Genomic DNA, 14,708 nt, shown 5'->3' with positions numbered 1-14,708 from the left:
TTATTATTTTTCTTTCTTTTTTTTTTTTTTTTTTTGAGATGGAGTCTCGCTCTGTCGCCTGGCTAGAGTGCAATGGCATGATCTTGGCTCACTGTAACCTCTGCCTCCCAGGGTTCAAGCGATTCTCCTGCCTTAGCCGCCCGAGTAGCTGGGATTACAGGTGCCTGCCACCACACCTGGCTAATTTTTTGTATTTTTAGTAGAGATGGGGTTTCACTGTGTTGGCCAGGCTCGTCTGAAACTCCTGACCTCAAGTCATCCACCCACCTCAGCCTCCCAAAGGGCCAGGATTACAGGTGTAAGCCACTGCGCCCAGCCAATGCTAGCTATTGTTATGACCCACTCTCATCAGGTCCCTTTCTCTCCCTGTATCCCCTGTCTCACATCTTTATTCTCAGTTGCCTAAATCAAAAATTAAGGGCTACTGTCAACTCTCTCTACCATGTGAAAGCCATCACATGCATGAAAACACCTACCACCTGAAAATGATTCTTGCATGTGCCAGCTCATGTTGACATGATTCTGTCGTTGCTGGCTTTGAAGGAGGAGGAAGGAGCCATGGAATGCAGGCAGCCTTGTCTAGAAAACCAGTCAAGGTAAAGAAACAGATTCTCCCCTGGAAGTTCCAGAAGGAACCAGCCCTGCTGACCCTTCAATTTTAGCCCAGGGTTTCCCATTGCAGATATCTGGCCTCCAGAACTGCAAGATAATCCATCTGTGTTGTTGTAAGCCACTGTGTTTGTGGGAACTTGTTATGGCAGCAGCAGGAAGGCAATATACCTGACAAGGAGAGAGGGCGCTCACCAGGAGCCCTCCCTCCTGGTGGCAACTGGCTAGTGCTGCTGGCCATGCTCCTGAAGCATTTTGTTTGTAAGATGAGCACAGAGGGGAGAGGAGTGTCCAGTGGCGGGGTATGGGCAGGGATTGCAGAGTCTCTGAGGAGGTTTCCAGGCGAGGCTGGAAAAGGAGCGAGGAGGGAGTGTATGGGCTCCTCCTTCATCTTACTGTGTCTTCAACACGTTTGTTCCTAGGGGCATGGGGGCAGGAGGGAAAGGAGTGGTTAAAATTAGCACACAGGTGCACCATGGCTCCATAACACCAAACTCCTCTCTATGTTGTGAGAAGAGAATTTTGCTTTCCTTTGCAGGAATTCTGTGACTTTCCAATTTGCCTCACATTGGTGCAGTTAAGATCCAGGAAGCTTACATGAGCTTGATTTTCTATATTCTGGTTGTTGTGAGAGTGGCGTTTTCTCTTTCCATGTCCTTTTTAATATTCTTGTCGTCTGCCACTTGTTCCTCTCTCCTGGTTTTCCAGTGGAACTTGGAACTTAATGAGGAGGAAAAAAATTGCAGATAAGACTTCAAAGGCGAATGTTCTAAGTTTCTAAAAGGAGAATACTGAAAAGGAAAAATGTTCCAAGCAGCATCTCAAAGGGAAGGAAGAGAAAAAAAGTGAGAGCAAATTAAAAATGGGATTAGGCAATAGGCGTGAATGGTCAGGGGTGAGATGGGAAGTAAAGAGAAGAAAGTGAAGGGGTCCCAAAGAAAAGCATAGCACCTGCCGGTGATCCTGTCTCCCAAAGAAGGGGACATGGGTGGAAGTACAACAAGGAAAGAGAGGCTGGGTATTGCCCAAAATGTTAAAAAGATCTAAGAAGGGAGGCATGCTTGACAAACGACGATTGTTTGATTTTTCTCTTCTGATCTTTTCTATTAGATGTCTTTCCTCAAAGCTCCATCACGTCAGAGGGAACAAATGGCTTTCAGAATTAATGCACTTTCTTTCACAAACTCTTTGAATAGTAATGCCGTTAATATAGAGATTGCAGAGTCTGGGAGCACAGATTCCATTTTCTTTCACCTGTGGCATCTTGGTGCTCTTTTCTTCCTTGTGAATTTGTATACAGTAAATTTTTCACCTGATTCCAGATACAAAGATGATCCTGATGATTGAGAGGAACAGTATTGAATGATTTGTGCAGGTATCTGTGAAAAATGCAGAATGCTTTGTTTTCCCCAACATTATGGAATTTGTATGTCCTTGTTGGGTGATTTTGTGGATTTTTCAGTAATCATTCTCTCTGCAACTGCTTAGATGTTGGAAAATGTCTCTTGATATTGGCAGGTAGCTGTGCCTCTGAGCTGACAAATCGTCTCAATACAAAGGTGTTGCTAAAGACATGTAGACACATTCTCTTGCACGTAGACACGTTCTCTGGTGCCTTTCCTTTCTGGTTAGAGCTTTGATTTGCAGCTGTTTCTCAGTCACGTTTCTGTTGGGTTAATTATGCTTTGTTAATTTGTTAAAGTTTCGTGTTTGCTGTCATGTGTAATCATAACATTGTAATAAAAGCCAATAATTTGTAGGTGATGGCAGATGGTGAGGACCCAAATGAATGCCAAAAGAAAGAAATGAATTTATAGATCACATCACAATATTTTTGTCTTCAAAGTTCCTTCCTGTTTCTTCTGTAAAATCCTTGCGTGTGTGTTGGGGGTGTGAGTGGAGGACATGAGCCTTTGAGGTAATTTTTCTCCAGGAAGTCCTTATGATGCCAGCTCTCCATGACAACTATTGAAAACACACTGAGATGTTTTCCAAAACAACCAACACAATAATAATAACGAAATTACTGGAAGCAAGGGTAGAGAGCGGTCAAGGCAATTAAGAAGTTTCTGAGCAGCAGATCAGTCATTTCAGTCATGTTAGAAATTGTCATTGTCTTGAATTCCTTTGACGACAAATCTCTCTGGATCCTTGGTTTTTTTTTTTTGTTTTTTGTTTTTTTGTTTTTTGTTTTTTGTTTTTTGTTTTTTCTTTTTTTTTGAGACGGAGTCTTGCTCTGTCGCCCAGGCTGGAGTGCAGTGGCTGGATCTCAGCTCACTGCAAGCTCCGCCTCCTGGGTTTACGCCATTCTCCTGCCTCAGCCTCCCGAGTAGCTGGGACTACAGGCGCCGCCACCTCGCCTGGCTAGTTTTTTGTATTTTTTAGTAGAGATGGGGTTTCACCGTGTTAGCCAAGATGGTCTTGATCTCCTGACCTCGTGATCCGCCCGTCTCGGCCTCCCAAAGTGCTGGGATTACAGGCTTGAGCCACCGCGCCCGGCCCACTCTCTGGATCCTTTGTAAGTCCTTTGGAGTGAGTGTCTTGGAAAAAACAAGTGTCATTTCTCGTTTCTCTTGGGGAAGAGGAAGATGGAATATTTTTTCCCACTCTTGAGCAGTGTGTGATTTTGCCAGATTCCCTTGTGTGAACCTTGGGAGCAGATGGCATTGATGTGACAAATTCCACATGGTTCTGCAAATCATTTGGAATCCTGGGAAATTTTTCTGAATTGACTGGAAGATGAGGACTGTGCCACTTCCCAGGGAAGTAAATACTTGATAATGAATGGAGTTTCCACCATGGTATACAGCTATTTCATGCCAGTTGCCCACCTAGAGAGGGCAGACCAACCTGTGCATGTCTAAGCTGGGAATATTGACCAGCCTCAGCCCTTGGGGTGGCTGAGCTCTCTGAGACCTGCCCACAGCCGGTGTAGCTGTGTCCCACAACTGGAACTTCAAGTCAGCATTTAGCTACGGTTACGCTGGAGTGGCATCCAAATGAAGATCTCCCCTGGGGCTCTTGTTCCGACTGCCATTATGAGAGTAATTCACTAATCTGGAAAGCAGAGGCCCTTCCAATGGGGAAAATGACATTGGAATGGGTCTTTGTATGGATTCTGGCTACTGTCACTGCACACTTGCGGGCTCTTTGGAGAGGACAACCCCACTCATGGGCCTCTGGTTACAAAGACGTAGCCAACCCCAGGTCTTGCTGTCTCCACCCCAGAGATCTGGGTATCTGAAGATGGGAGAGGAAGAAGGAGTTTGTCCCTTTCTTCCTTGACCCTCCAGGGCCTGATTTTTCCTTGAGGAGTGAAATCATGGTCTCCCCTTCTCCATAACCTCTAGCACCATGAAATGGTCACATGTTCCAGTTCATCATCGGAGTTTTGAGAATCTCAAAGTCTTTGAGAAAGATCCTCTAATTCACTGGAGTCTTCCCTGGAGTTTTCTTGAGGCCCTCAATTTAATAAGAGCGGAGCCAGCAGTTAAGCCATGTTTGCATAGATTCATAGAAACATTGGAAGCTCCCTGATCCAAGACTCTGCCTCCAGGGCCTTTTCCGTGCAGCACTTACTCCTTCTTGTGCCAAGCCAGGGTTAGTGAAATCTTCACGAGCAGTCCCGGAAACCTACAGCTATTATAACTCCCTCAGTGCAAGGAACTCCAGACCCAAAGAGCGTGCTGCCATTCCTGCCGTTCCTGACAGGGCGACATTCCCAGCTTCAGCATGTGCATGTGGGTCTGCCCTCTCTAGGTGAGCAACTGTCATGAAATAACTGTGTACCGTGGTGGAAATCCCATTCATTATCAAGTATCTACTTCCCTGGGAAGTGGCACAGCCCTCATCTTCCAGGTATCACCTTCTCACTGATGAGTCCATAGCAGGGATTGGTGAACTTTCTCTATAAAGAGCCAGACAGTGGATATTTTAGGTTTTGCTGGCTATCTAGGCAAGTATTCACTTCTGCCATTCTAGCCTGAGAACAGTTATGGACTATATATAAGTGAATGGGTGTGATCGTGTGCCAATAAAACTTTATTTAAAAAAACAGGTAGGGGGCCAGATTTGGCTTGTGGGCTCTAGTTTGCTGACTCCCTGGCTATAGTAGCTCTCATTCCATAAAAGAGGAAAGGGCATGAATTACTTTTCTTATGATCTTAGCTTATTGACTATAAAGGCATAGTTCTATCACACTGTGGTAAGAACAGAACAGGCAGAGGAATGTCGGACAGATGGAGGGATATAGCTAGTGGAGCACAAAGGAGGGCCCCTCACCTGCCCAAATGGGGGCTAAGTTCAGGTGAAGAGACTTCTAGGTGGAGAGGGTGTGGGGGCTTCTCAGGTGTAGAGGTGATTAAGGTGGGTTTTGAGGATAATATGAGTTCCATATCAAAACCAGAAGAGTGGTCAAGGGAAATTCACACAGCATGTGCAAAGGCGCTGGGATGCGGCAGAGCTGGGGTGTGGGGGACCCTGCATGTTCTCTGGAGTGTAACTGCTTGGTCAGGGGGGCTAGCCTTAGCAGCAGAGGGGGCTGGGAAAGGCGGCCAAGACCAAGTCTGAGTGGTCTCATATCTTAGGCAAAGGAATTTGGGTTGAGAATTTTTAAGCAGGTGGCAGACATGATCAGAACTGGGAGGGTGGTGAGAAGAGGAGACCTGAAGTGGGTGGGATTTGGCGTGTGGGAACCGATGCTTGGCCTTGGCCTGAGGACCTTTAGGTGAGCTCTGAGTTCTCTGCAAGCTTGGTCCAGGGCTCTGGTTCATAATTCCTTCAAGTCTTCCAAGTTCAGCCTTTCATGTCTGCGTTACCTTGGGTCACTTAGCGGGTTCCGCACCCTGTGTGTGTCTCAGCTGCTTCATCTAAACCGTGCACCCGTGCACCTTATCCAACAACAGAGAAGCATTTCTGATGCCGTGGCTGGTTCTGTATGTCAAGGTGTCCAGACTGCAATACCCAGTTGTTTAATCAAACCCTGGTCTAGGCATTGCTGTGAAGGCATTGGGTCGATGTGGCTAACAGCTACAGTCGGTTGACTTTAAAGGAGGTTATCCTTGATAATTTGGGTGGGCCTCATCCAAAGAGTGGAAAGGCCTTAAGAGGCAAACTGAGGTTTCCTTGTGGAAGAAGAAATTCCATCTGCTGACTGCAGCGTTAGCTCCTGCCTGGGAGTGCCCAGCCCGCTGGCCTGCCCTGCAGAGTTCAGACTTGCTTGGCCTGGGCCCACAATCATGTAAACCAAGTCCTTGAAATTAGTCTTTCTCTTCTCTGTCTCTACATACATTTTATACACACACACACACACACACACTCTTAATATATATTTATAAAATATACATTATATATTTATATACATAATAGTAATATATATTCATATAAAAAAGTAATCCATAGATATACATATTTAATATATATTTATAAACATAATAGTAATATATATTCATGTGTATGTGTGTGTATGTATGTGTGTTTATATGTGTGTATGTATGTATTTGTATGATGTGTATGTATGATCAGAATGTGTATATGTACACACACATATATTTATAAAGTATATATTATATATTTATATACATAATAGTAATAGATATATTTGTATGTACGTATGGTTATGTGTGTATGTATATATGTGTATGTGTGTGTGTGATGTGTGTACACATGATCAGAATGTGTGTATATACACACATTTAATATGTATTTATAAAACATACTTTATATATTTATATACATATAGTAATATACATATTTGTGTGTATGTATGTGTGTTTATGTGTGTGCGTGTACATATGTGTTGTGTGTGTATGTGTGCATATATATATGATGTGTATATACATGATCAGAATGTGTGTATACACACACACACACACACACACACACGAAACTGATCTGTTTTTCTGGTAGAACCTGACTGATACACATAGTAAAGGTAAACTTGATGATACATTTCATTAATAAAGTGAAAATTTAATAGTATGTTTCCCACTATGAAGGTAGGAAAAAAATAATCATTCTTTAATGGAGGAGGTTGGTCTATTTTTGCTTCTTCTGCCTTCATCCCCGAGGGTCATTAAGAGACACCAAGGCTTCTGTTGACACAAATTCTTTGGAATGTGTAGCTGTCCCTCCCCACCCCTCGAGTTTTGGATGGGCCTGGACTGCATGTTCAGCCATGATTCCCAGGGATGAATCAAAGACTCAAGGCATTGTGGGTGATTGTCTGACTCCAGCTCTGCAGGCAGGATTATTCCTTGTTCTCCATACCCTAGCAGGGCTTTGGGGAAGATCCAGTGATGTGTTTAGGCATTATTCACCCTTGCTAATGGATAAGTCATCTTGCACAGATGACAGAGCTGGTCTGGGGAAGTAACTTCATGGGCTCAGAAGAAAGTTATGAGCCATGTCAAGTCCGAGCCTTAAAGTAAATTGCCCGGTTGGCTTTCAGGCTTGATGCCAGGCAGGGGACAGCATAGGCAATAGGCGCCGGGTCTTTTCACAGACGTTCTGTTGAGCCGCCTCAACACCAGCTTGTAGGAACAAAGTCCAACAAGTGTTTCTCTAAGTTCTCACAGGCAGAATCCACTGTGCAGTTTGGCTGACAGCCTAGGGGACCGGAAGAGGATTTCTGTGAACCAAGGTGGCAGAGGACAGGAAGAGCAGCCACTGGCTCGGTTCAGAGGCCCTGAACAGAGGGAGCCTTCTGTTGCCTGTTATCATGGCCAAGAGCACAACTTAAAAGAGAATGGAGGAGATATAGGAGACCTGGACCAGGGGCCTTGGTTCCAGGAAGAAGAAACATTCATAAATTTTAGTTGCTGTTGCAGGATTTAGGCTCCAAACTTGAAGTAGAGTGGAAGATTAGTCCAGATAGTTGAGCCCATTGGAACCAAGAGCTGGTTCCAATGAAGTCCACGTCAATATTATAAAATTAACAACTGCACCACTGTCATCACATGCTGCCAGAGGCTGGGCCCAGTGGTCTCTCCTCTGCAGCCCCCACATAGTGTTTAAGGCCAAGCACTGAAGGAGGCTGTGGATTCATGCTGAGAGGAAAGAAGAGAATGAACGTTTTCCTGGAAGAGATCAACCCTAACCCACTGGTGCTCACAGCGGCCCTATACTTGTTCCAGTTGCTAAACCTCTGCCTAGGGTTGCCAGATTTAGCAGATGAAAATACAGGATGCCAGAAAAAAATGGTGCTGGCACAATCAGACACCCACATGCAAAAGCATGAAGTTGGGCCTGTTCCCTACACTGTATACCAAAATCAATCATTGGCCTAAGTGTAAGAGCTAAAACTATAAAACTCTTAGAAGAAGACATAGGAGTAAATCTTCATAACCTTGGGTCATGAAAAGCCTTCTTAGCTATGACACCAAAAGCACAAACAACAACAATAAGAGGCCAGGTGTGGTGGCTCATCCCTGTATTCCCAGCACTTTGGGAGGCTGAGGTGGGTGGATCACTTGAGGTCAGGAGTTCGAGACCAGCCTGGCCAACATGGCAAAACCCCGTCTCTACTAAAAATACAAACATTAGCTGGGCACGATGGCATGCCTGTAATCCCAGCTACTTGGAAGGCTGAGGCAGGAGAATCTCTTGAACCTGGGAGGCTGAGGTTGCTGGAGTGTGCCTTTGCACTCCAGCCTGGGCAACAGAGCGAGACTGTGTCTCAAAACAACAACAACAACAACAATAACAACAGCAACAACAACAAGAAATAGATAAATTGGACTTTATCAAAATTAAAGAGTTTTGCGTTTCAAAGGAGACCATCAAGATAGTGAGAAGACAGCCCACAGAATGGGAGGAAAGATTTGCAAGTCATGTATCTGATAAGGTCTAGTATCCAGAACATATAAAGAACCCTTAAAAATCAATAACAGAAAGATGAACAACTCAATTAAGAAACAAGCAAGGGATCTGAATAGATTTTTTTTTTTTTTTTCAAAAAAGATACACAGGCCAGGTGTGGTGGCTCATGCCTATAATCTGAGCACTTTGGGAGGCCAAGGCAGGTGGATCACCTGAGGTTAGGAGTTCAAGACCAGGCTGACCAACCATGGCAAAACCTGGTCTCTACTAAAAATACAAAAAAATTAGCTGGGCATGATGGTGCGTGCCTGTACTCCCAGTTACTCAGGATGCTGAGGCAGGAGAATCGCTTGAACCTGGGAGGTGGAGGTTGCAGTGAGCTGAGATCGTGCCACTGCACTCCAGCCTGGGTGACAGAGCAAGACTATGTCTGAAGTTAAAAAAAAAAAAAAAAGGAAGATACATAAATGGCCAATAAGCACATGAAAAGATGTTCATTAGCCGTTAGGAAAATGTAAATCAAAATCACAATGAGATACCACTTCACACCATCAGGATGTCTATCATAAAAAAACCGGAAACCAATAAATGTAGTGAGGATGTGAAGAAATGAGAACTCTTGTACATTGCTAATGAGAATATATATATATGTGTGTGTGTGTGTGTATATATATATTTATGTGTGTGTGGATATATATTTGAGATGGAGTCTCTCTCACCCAGGCTGGAGTGCAAGCTCCGCCTCCCAGGTTCACGCCATTCTCCTGCTGCCTCAGCCTCCCGAGTAGCTGGGACTACAGACGCCCACCACCATGCCCGGCTAATTTTTTTGTATTTTAGTAGAGACGGGGTTTCACTGTGTTAGCCAGGATGGTCTCAATCTCCTGACCTCGTGATCCGCCCGCCTTGGCCTCCCAAAGTGCTGGGATTATAGGCGTGAGCCAACGCATCTGGCTGAATATATATATCTTTTTAAAAAGTGCAGCTGCTGTGGGAAACAGTTTGTAAATTTCTCAAAATGTTAAACATAGAGTTACCATATGACTCGGCAATTGTATTCGTGTGTGTGTGTGTGTGTGTGTGTGTGTGTGTGTGTGTATATATATATATACCCAAGAGAAATGAAAACATATGTCTACAAAAACTTAAACACAAATGTTTACAACAGATATAATAGCCAAAAAAGTGGAGACAACCCAAACGTGCATCAACTGATGATTGGATAAATAAAATCTGTTGTATCCATACAGTGGAATATTATTTGGCAGTAAAAAAGAATGAAGTACTGATACATATTACAACATGGATGAACCTTGAAAAAACAAGCTAAATCAAAGAAACCACTCCTGAAGACCACATGTTGTGTGCTTTCATTTATACAAAATGTCCAGAATAGGCCAATCTATAGAGACAGAAAGTAGATTAGTGGATGTCAGGGCCTGGGGCTGGGGCTGGCATAGGGAGTGGGGAGGGCCTACTAATGGGTGTGGATTCCTTTGGAGCTGATGAAAATGTACTGAAATTGATTGTGGCGATGGTTGCACAACCTTGTGAATATATTAAAAAGCATTGAATTGTACACTTTAAATGGGAGGGTTGGATAGTATGTAAATTATAACTCAGTAAAACTGTAAAAATATAGGATGACTCATTAAATTAAATTTCAGATAACCAATGACTAATTTTTTATGGGTATATTTCTTGCAATATTTGGGACATACTTATACTAAAAAATTAGTCATTGTTTATCTATAATTCAACTTTAACTGGGTGTCCTGTATTTTATCAGGCAACCTCATGCATGTTGGCTGCGTGTGAGAACGATTTTAAGAATCATCCCGCCGGGCGCGGTGGCTCAAGCCTGTAATCCCAGCACTTTGGGAGGCCGAGGCGGGCGGATCACAAGGTCAGGAGATCGAGACCACAGTGAAACCCCGTCTCTACTAAAAATACAAAAAATTAGCCGGGCGCGGTGGCGGGCGCCTGTAGTCCCAGCTACTCGGGAGGCTGAGGCAGGAGAATGGCGGGAACCCGGGAGGCGGAGCTTGCAGTGAGCCGAGATCGCGCCACTGCACTCCAGCCTGGGCAACAGCGTGAGACTCCGTCTCAAAAAAAAAAAAAGAATCATCCCTTCCAGGGCTCCTATCTTTTTATCCCTTTAGGACATTTACTATCAGAGGCTGAATCACGGCTGTGGCTCCTGAGCTCAGAGGCCTTGTTGTGGCTCCTGTTCTCTGAAAGCCCCACCTCGAAGAGTTTCCCTAGTAACCTCCAAGCAACTCGTCAACCAGCCTGCAGGCCAGGGAGGTTTTTTGCAGAACAGTCAATGACAGGACTTATAGGCTACAGAGAAACAACTGGATTCTTTTCTGCATGTTGTCCCATGAGATGAGCTCTTCTTCCATGGCACCTTGATCGAAATCAAGGCAGGTTCCTTAGTTCCTCTGGTGACTTTCTCATCGTCAAAAATGCTCTGGGCATTTCATTCTCCATAAAGCCTCTCTCTGCTCAGTAATTAGTATGTCCAGCCCCATCTACTCATGAAAACTCCTCACCTCACTCAAAGTGGAAGATTCTTTTCTTCCAGGAACAGCTGCAGACAGAAAATATGCCTTGGGAATGGGTGGTTGGTTCTTGTTTTTTTTACTTAGGATAGCTCTGATAAGGTTTGGCTGTGTCCCCACCCAAATCTCATCTTGAATTGTAGCTCCCATAATTACTGTGTGTTGTGGGAGGGACCTGATGGGAGGTAATTGAATCATGGGGGCAGGTCTTTCCCATTTTTTGCTGTTCTTGTGATAGTGAATACGTCTCATGAAACATGATGGTTTTATAAATGGGAGTTCCCCTGCACAAGTCCTCTTGTTTGCCGCCATGTAAGACATGCCTTTGCTTCTCCTTTGCTTTCTGCCATGATTTTGAGACCTTCCAAGCCATGTGGAATTGTGAGTTCATTTAACTTCTTTCTTTTATAAATTACTCAGTCTCAGGTATGTCTTATATTAGCAGCATGAAAACAGACTAATATAAGCTCCTTCCTCCTCTCCCCTCCCCCTACCTGTCTCCAGGGAAGGGAGGGGCCAGGAGAGGAAGGAATAAAGGAGCAGGACCGTTCCTTCTTTCTGGTACCAGTATGGCACTGTCCTTGGAGGCTGTTTAAACAGATAGATACTTTCTCATGTTTTGCACAAATTCATGAGAATTTTTGTATTCCACCTCATACTCTAGTTGTTTGTTCTTAATATGTGTGTATTGATCACCAATTAACACTCTTCTTCCCTCCATCGGGATTCCACCCCTACCCCTAGATCTTCAAGTTGAATTCCTGCTCCAAGTATCAATGGCACAGTCATCCTGGCTCATCCCAGGGGTGGGTAGGAATTGTCCAGTTAGGGGAACATTGAGCTTGCTCTTGGGATGCATGATCCCTAGAGAGTCATTCTTGTGGCCTGGTGGCCCAGGGTGCATGGAGGTCTTTTGCTGTTGGGTGCCAGTCTACATCACATGTACACACACACACACACACACACACACACTCTTTATAGAGTGCAATGCTGTTATCTGATGTTTGCATTGCACTGAGCCTGCTGATAACCTCCAGGGAAAAATGCTGTTCCCTGCTCATGGAGGTCCCAAAAATATTGCCTGGCAATGGCTTCTCTGGGACATTCAGGAAGTGGGTTGGCACTGTGTCATCTGACCTTCCCTCCTTGAAATGCACGCTTGCTCAGGAAGAGAAGACTCAGATGTCCTTCCCAGCTGCCAGGGCCTGAGGCATTCTGCAGAGAATTGTTCTGGAGCATTTCCTGGAATAGTCACCTCCTCAGATGAGTATCTGCGGAAGGGAGTATCCCTCAGATGAGTATCCCCTCAGAGGGGCTGCGGAAGAGGCACAAAATCAGCATTGCTACCACTGAGACCGAAGGGTGAATGTCTAGGAACCAGCATGATCAGAGACACCACACAAATGCAGGGGAGAGCCCTGGGGCCGAGGTCAGGGGTAGGCACTATCAGGAGTGGCGGGGATGTGGGCAGGCATGGGTCCACTGCTGTGCACAGCCATGTCATTCACAGCAGTCGAGAGGTGGAGGCAACCCAAGTTTACTTTGACAGATGAATGGAGAAGCAAGATGTGATCTATCCACATAATGGAATATGATTCAGCCTTGAAAAAGAAGGAAATGCTGACACATGCTAAAACATGCATGAACCTTGAGGACATTATGATAAGTGAAATAAACCAATCATAGAAAACCAAACATGATTCCACTTATATGAGGTTCCTAGAACAGTCAAATCCATAGAAATAGAAAGTAGAATGGTGGGTGCCAGGGGCTGGGGGGAAAGGGGAGTGGTTAATGGATACAAGTTTCAGTTTGGGATGAATAAAAAGTTCTGTGGATGGATGGTGGTGATGGCTGCCCATCAGCCTGAATGTGTTTAATGCTACTGAACCGTGCACTTAAAATACTTAAGATATAAATTTTACGTTAAGTATAATTTACCACAATACAAAAGGTAAAATAAAAAGTAGGAAAAAACCTTGAAAATATTAATAAAAAAGACAGTGTGAGGCACAACCTCCTCACCCCACACATGGAAAGTTCTGGAAGCTGGACTGCACTGTGTCCGTCTGTTCCAAGGCCCACAGGCAGGACTGCTCTTCTTTGTTGTCTTTCATTTTTCAAAACCTAGCTCAGATTTCCCTTCCCTCTGAAAGCATCTTTGGGTCTCTTGACTGGGAGCTGCTGCCTTTTGTATGTTCTCATGGCTCCTTGTTTCTCCAGGGTGAAGTCTGCTATGTTTCATTTACTTGTTTGTCCTCCTGCCTCCCCCATGAGACCCAGGGACCCTCCGAAGCAGGCTGGGTCTTGTTCACCTTTGTGTGTGGCTCCATGCTCTGCATAGAACTGAGTGCACCTGTCATATCGGTGCTGCTTCCTGGGTTCCTCTTGAACCGTATCTAAAAATCAGGCCCTTTGGGAGGCCGAGGTGGGTGGATCTTGAGGTCAGGAGTTGGAGACCATCCTGGCCAACATGGTGAAATTCCGTCTCTACTAAAAATACAAAAAATAGCTGGGCGTGGTGGCGGGTGCTGGTAATCCCAGCTCCTTGGGAGGCTGAGGCAGGAGAATCATTTGAACCCAGGAGGCCGAGGTTGCAGTGAGCCGAGATCATGCCATTGCACTCCAGCCTAGGTGACAGGGCGAGACTCCATCTGAAAAAAAAAAAAAAAATCAGGCCCTGCCTATCTGTGAATCCCAGGAGCTTTTGCATGAAATCACATGGCTGTGTGAAGTCCCACCGCTTGCATTTCAAATTTTCTCCCGTGGTGAGAACCCCCATGACTGTGATGAACTGAGAAAAATGATTTCTGCTTTGCAAGAGAACCAATACATTAGAAGATTATGTCTTTCACAGCTGGGAGCGAGTCTTATTTTCCTCTTGTTCCTATCTTTCATTGATTTGAAGTCTCAATATTCTTTTGGGAATATTTTAAGTCTACAGTGTTCTGAATGTGGAATAGATTTACTGGGCACGGCTGGCACTGTGGGGGTTAGCCTAGCGAAGGAATATTGCAAGTTGTTCTTCGTCCTTCCAAATGTATCTGTCCTGATCACATCAGTATCCTATCGATCACGTTAAAACGAAGAATTTCTGTCCAAGATAGGGAATCTTAGATAAAGGGAAGAGGCAAGTGTCAGACTGGGAGAAAATATTTGTAATATCTAAAACTGATAGAGGATTGAAAGAGAGGTTCAGTGGCACCAAGAATTCTTGGAAATCAAGCAAACAATTGGCTCTATCTTCCTAACTTGGATTCCTGCATCTGAGTGTTTCCAATATCTCTTTTTCATAAATAAGAAAAAGTTAAACAAAAAAGTTTGAACGAAAAACTATTTAGGTCAGTGAAGACCTGAGTCTCAGTTTACGATGTTGTGACTGAAAATACCTAAAATATTAATGTCACTTTTGCACATTGATATATTGGTGCAGAGAGGTAGCATGAAGTGGTAAAAGACCATGTTATGGATTGAACGTTTGTGCCCCACAAATGCATTTGTTAAACCCCCAATAACCACTGTGGCTCTATTTGGAGCCTCTAAGGAGGTACTTACAGTTAAACAAGGTCTTAAGTGTGAGACCCTAATCTTTTAGGATTAGTATCTTTAGGAGAAGAGATGCCATTGTGAATAATATTCACAGTAGCTAAGATACAGAAACAACCCAAGTGTTTGTCAATGGATGAAGGGATACAGAAACATCATATATATATGTAT

The 14,708-nt window shown here is 44.3% G+C and overlaps 1 long non-coding RNA gene across 5 annotated transcripts in view; it reads left to right on the top strand.

Moving 5' to 3' along the window:
* Nucleotides 1-14,708, top strand: part of LOC105472629 (uncharacterized) — a 96,835-nt gene that overhangs the window by 28,914 nt on the left and 53,213 nt on the right. The window lies entirely within an intron of this gene.

Source organism: Macaca nemestrina, chromosome 4 (genome assembly GCF_043159975.1).
Source record: "Macaca nemestrina isolate mMacNem1 chromosome 4, mMacNem.hap1, whole genome shotgun sequence".
NCBI lineage: Eukaryota > Metazoa > Chordata > Mammalia > Primates > Cercopithecidae > Macaca > Macaca nemestrina.
The sequence above is the reverse complement of the archived record's forward strand: the minus strand, read 5'-3'. Positions and strand labels throughout refer to the sequence as shown.